General features: G+C 33.4%; 1 protein-coding gene across 23 annotated transcripts in view; it reads right to left on the bottom strand.

The window, feature by feature from the left end:
- The window catches only part of LOC128020887 (adhesion G protein-coupled receptor E3), a 60,302-nt gene that overhangs the window by 41,546 nt on the left and 12,756 nt on the right, over window positions 1–6,000 (bottom strand). The window lies entirely within an intron of this gene.

Below are 6,000 nucleotides of genomic sequence, written 5' to 3'. Positions count from 1 at the left end.
TTGAGAGTGACTCCCTTATGCTCGCAAGTTAGGCTTGATAACATATCTAGACTGTTATTAGTATGTAGGCTATAACAGGTTTTGTAGTTGTCTATAGATCTGTTATCTTTCTCTATTTGAACTTTGAATATATAGAGAGCACTTATTGTTTCTACTTAATACGACTATTATGTTATTTGTTATGTGTTTATTTGTCTGTTCAGTTTGTGAAAAGGAGTTCACTTTCAGTCATTCACTCTCAACGTCTCATCGGTGATGACTGACAAATTGTGATCCCACTTCTAGAAGCTCATAATTCATGTACGGTTCCAATGTCTAAAGAGACTCAGATAAAATCATGCAGGAGAGACGCCAGGCAGTTGAACAAAACCTTTTACACAGCTTGAGTGTTGTTGTTTTTACTGCATATGATAATTCATACTCAGAAAGTAGAACTGAAATTATATTTATTACAAGATGATTTTTCCAGTCAAACATTTTTAGACCAGAAGTTGGTCACTGAGATTCCTTTTTTTATCTGTAAAAATCTTGTCTTGTGGCTTGAGTTAAGTGTTGGCATTAATGCTAATCAAACAATAAAAGGCGAGAAGAAAAATAATTACATTAATTTCTCAAGTAAAGCATTATTAGTTTGTTTAATTTACATCAACAAAACAAATTTATGGGTTAAAAAGAGCAGAAAGAGCTCTTTAAGATAACAAATGCATGTCAATACTTCTGACAGTAAAGAGTGCAGGTGTTAGATAAAATGAGTTTGGTCCCCAGTTAGATGGTGACGTGTGACGCCTGTTAGACTGAACCACCTCTTCTTACATCACAGACACATTAACATTATATGTTAAGTTAAGAAACTACATTATATGTTAACTTAAGAAACAAAATTATATGTTAAAACTTAAGAAACAACATTATATGTTAACTTGCTACATTGAAAAATTTCAATTGAGTTCAGTAAAACACCTCTTAACTATGCCACTTTAGCTGTTTAACACTGACATTTTTCAGAGGCTCCATTTTTTTGTAGGGTATTATCAGTATTGCCATTATATTCAGAAATAAATAAATAAATAAATAAATAAATAAATAAATGTAATTTGTTAAATGTAAAGGCAACCAAACAGATCACGTCATACTTCACCATCTAACTGGGGACCGGTTTGATCTTGGAGGCCAATTTGTGCATTTTTTTAATAGATAGATAGATAGATAGATAGATAGATGGATGGATGGATGGATGGATGGATGGATGGATGGATGGATGGATGGATGGATGGATGGATGGATGGATGGATGGATGGATGGATGGATGGATGGATGGAATAATGCTAATGTTGATCTGAACACTTAGGTCCCCTGTTAAATGGTAAACTGCGACATCTCTTTGGTTGCTTTGACATTTCTTCAGAATTTCATGTTGACTTTGAAAATATTAAATTGGCTAAATTTCTAAATCAGTGTTACAATCAACATATATTGTAACATTATATTATCATCCTTGCCATAACATTCAGAGATGGTGAGAATGTGAAATATTGTTAAATGTAAGGTCAGCCGATCAGGCGTCACACTTCACCATCTAACAGGGGACCAGTGTGTTTTAGTCTAGAGAAATCACCACTACATGAGCAGACCTGTTGCTGTGTACATTTAGCATGTACAGTTTAGTCTGTGTAGAAATGACCATGCAGTAGTGAACAAAATGGTGACCTAAACATGGAAACATTGAAATGAACTGATTTTGTTCAAGTGAAAAAAATTATTGAACATCATTGAACCAAATTTACACTTCAGTTTTCACCAACAAAACTTTTGACATTGTATGGGTAAAAGCAGCAGAAAGAGCTCTTTAAGGTAACAATTGCAGGTCAGTACGTTTAATAGTAAAGAGTGCCTTTGTTTGATAAAATGAGTTTGGTCCCCAGTTAGATGGTGATGTGCGACACATGTCTGGCTGGTTTGCCCTTTCTTGAATAACAAATGCACTATAAAGATTCTGGAGCTTAAAACTCAACAATTCTATTACTGACGAATACTGTTCAATTTAAAGGGTTTATCGTGGACTACGGTGTTTATAGTTTTTATTTGTTTAATACGCAAATTTTACATTATTTCGAGTTTAATGAAACACAACTTTTTTTCTGTCAAAAACAATTTTGTTTGACATGAGTAGCATATTTTACTAACTATTCAGCAGATGTTGTAAAAAATGCTTGAAAAAATCTTACATTTCATCTTAAAATCTTAAATTTAATTTTAACAACAGTTTGTAAGTAAAAGTTCTTAATGTCAGTTTACAGTTAACCCTTGGCGTAAATTTTTAGTTTGTCCATTTAGTGCAGTTTTTCCATGTGCAGGGTATTTCACTGGTTTCATTGAGATACCTTTGCATCAACAGACAAACGCTGTGGACAGGGACATTTATTACGTCAGTTTTGATGTCTTTTATCTCAAACTCAAATTCAGCTGTATTTTATGATGACTGTGTTTATGGAGTGGAATTTTTTTCAGCAATTAGTACCTCAATGTTGAATCTTTTCACATAAACTTATTGTATGACTTCAGAAGACTTTGAATACAGCACAAATAGTTTTTAATACTTTTATAATCTTTCTTGCACTAAATGTCCATGAGTATGTGTACCCCAATATATTATTTCATCAGGAAATAACATTTGGCCATAGATTCTGCATATTGATGCTAAAGGTTTCTCATTCAAAGCCATGGAGCACCTGCATGTGGAGAAACAGTGTTTTCTGTCAATATGTGATCAGTTGAGAACACTTGAGAGTTTAAGCAGTGTGGAAATAGACACACAAGAGATTCTGTTAGAATGACTTTGGTCCCCAGTTAGATGGTGAACTGTGACGTCTATTTGGCTGATTTTGCCATGAGAAGCCTACTAAGTTTAATTCTATTAAGCCATTTTTTTACATTATTTCTGAATGTAATAATGACATATGAGTTACACATATTATCTGTCTTTATACACAATTTTGACTATAATGTATATTAGTATATTACTTATATTACAAAAAATTACTTAAATTACTTTTGATTGTTCACTAGTAGTATTAATATGGTTTTATTTTTTACCCTAAAATCTTTTTACAGTGTTTGTTGAACTGGTATTTTAGTGTTATGATCAACATTGGCGTTGCATGCACAGATAGTGAAGATGCTAAATGTAAGGTCAACCAGCATCACACTTGACCATCTAACAGGGGACCAGTGTGCTTTAGTTTAGTGAAATCACTTCTACGCTCTAAAAACCCATAAGTTCTAAATACTCAATTTTTTTGTGGACACCAATTATCAAAAAAAAAAAAAAAAAGAATAATTAAGCAACTCTAATTTTTTTATTTACTTATACATTATAATAATTACATGAATTAATTTAGTCAAGTCAAGCTAAAAAGCTTTTTTTTTTTTGCTTAATGTTTAAGTGCAGTGTACTTAAAACTGTTTATCATACATAATGTTTTTCATTTAGCAATTATTTTGGTACTTTATAAATTACAAATACTAACTAAAAAAAGAATCAAAAACTCAAAAAAATATTCAGCCTTTTTTAAACCGCACGATCGGTGTATTTCTGAATGTGAAACACTGGAAGATCATCTCATCACAGCTGCAGTGTTGCAGGACATTTCATTGTCCATGATAACACAATCAGCAGGAGAGGGGCTTGTGTCAGTCATGTCTCGCTCAATTCATCCTGGAATAAGCACAGAGAGGAAAACTTTATCGTCAGAGACTAAAGTAGACATTAATATGTAATGTCAACAGAGTGGGGGGAACTTTAACATCAGAACCCAGAAGAGTAATTCACCATGGGATCGTTCTAGAGCTGGGCGATATGGCCTAAAAAACAAACAAACAAAAAACTAATTTTTTCACAAGAAAATCTGATTTACAATTTTAATTGATTTTCCCCCTACTTAAAATCAATATTCAGATGACAAAGAAGTAGTTCCAAAGCAGTTAAAATGTCGTTCTTTATAATTTAACAGTCAAATTTAAAACTGAGACAAGATTATATATAAAGGCAGAATTACCTTAAAGCTGGAAAGACCTTATTGTTTTTTATACTAGCCCATCATGCATCTAACATCCACTCAGCGTTCAGAGCTGTTCAGATTAAACTGCAGCTCCGCAGTGAAACAGTGTCATGGACGGAGGACAGAGCAAGTGGAAATATATTTTCTAGGCTATATTTTCCATCTTGTAATGCCACAGGTTTAGGTTATTTATTGATTGATTTAAATATAAATTATTTGTAATAGAGCAGACACTGTCTAACCATGTCTACACCGAACGTGAGAGTTGTGCCGTGCCTCGCTGAGCTAAAAGTGTGTCTAGACTTGATGACATCACACTATAGTGTCACATCATCTGAACACAGTGTCAGTAAATTTGATCATAAACAGAACGAGCATCATTTCACTGATGGGGATCGTGTCACATCCAGTGTAGACAACATTAGACACAAATATTGAAGCAGTTATGTTCATTTTTGAAAAACGATGTTTTTAATAAATAGCTAAATAAGCAAAAAATAATAAAAATAAGCAAGCAAGCGCAAGTTTGGGGGTTTGATTCCCCGGGAACACATGATATGTAAAAAATTGATAGCCTGAATGCACTGTAAGTCGCTTTGGATAAAAGTGTCTGCTAAATGCATAAATTTAATTTTTAATTTAATTTTAATTTAAATAAGAAAGTTTTACGCTGTGAGTGTGCGCAGTTTACACTGTAGAAAATAAATAGAAGCATCGTCAAGTTATGTTTACCACAGGCATTATTTTATTCATAAATTGAAAAACTCCATTAAAAAAAAACATATGAAAATCTCAATGCAACGCACAGCTCTGACATCATAGTTCTACCACTCTTATTTCAGATCTATTATGGCAGTTAATTCTTACATTTTATGTCCTAAAGAACATTTATTCTCACACATGTACACTGGGAAAGCATGAAGGGCTCCTTTCATGTTGACATCATGTAAAAAAAAAAAACTATAATTATAAAAAAACGGTAATAGAGGCAGTTAGTGTTTGTGATTTGCCCTCACATGAAGAACAGACGTTTAGACTGTCATGAATGTCTGTGGAATCCTGCAGGTCTCTGATATGGTGAAACCTAGAAAACCACAAAAACGTAAAGTGTTTAACCGACATTGGAAAAGAGAAAGCCAAGTCTGTGTCCTGTTAAGTTAGGTTTGCTCTTCAGCTCAACAGAAGTTACCTGAAGTGTTGAGGCTCACTCTGTTATATTCAGCATCCAGCTCAGCCTGCAGTTTAAGAAAGATTTGTAAAGGTTTACTACAAGTTTGTACATTTCTTTTGTAATTTTAATATATTACAATATTCATGTCTGTGTATAAGCTTAAACCTAATTTTGGATTAGTACTCTTAGAAGCTAGTTGTTTAAAAACAGACCAAAAAACAAACAAACACACGTTTACCAGGGCATTTCCCCAAAAAAAGCACTGTATGGCTAGGATGAGCATAGAAACATTTGACACCAAATGGTCTCAACAATCGACTTGTTCATAATGCTTTTGAGAAACGCAGCCCTGAACATCACCGTTAACACCAGTGACATTCAGATCGTTTAGTGACAAAATGCCAGCTAACATTAAGATTAGTGTCCTTCTTTGACGTTAACATCATACTGTAAGCAGTGATGCTGAAATAGAATCCAAATCTGTGCGCATTCAAAAGCATTTGGGCGCTGTGTAAAAACAGCATTTCCCAAAAATAAAAACATCCCTTTATCGTGATATTTAATAAGACATTTTCACAACTGTTTTGATGTACTTACAAGTTGTTCAATAAGTTTGCTCCAGTCGCTTGTGATTATCCGCCGTGTTGAATGGATTCTTCTGTACGTCGATTAGAACAACAACGTGACGTCACGGAGTAAACTTAATATTAATCATTTAAATAGAAAAGTCTACTCAAAACCCGACGTTAAGCCACACAAAAAAATAAAACA

The sequence above is a fragment of the Carassius gibelio genome, chromosome A10 (genome assembly GCF_023724105.1).
Source record: "Carassius gibelio isolate Cgi1373 ecotype wild population from Czech Republic chromosome A10, carGib1.2-hapl.c, whole genome shotgun sequence".
Taxonomy (NCBI): domain Eukaryota; kingdom Metazoa; phylum Chordata; class Actinopteri; order Cypriniformes; family Cyprinidae; genus Carassius; species Carassius gibelio.
This window is presented reverse-complemented; position numbering and strand designations above follow the sequence as displayed.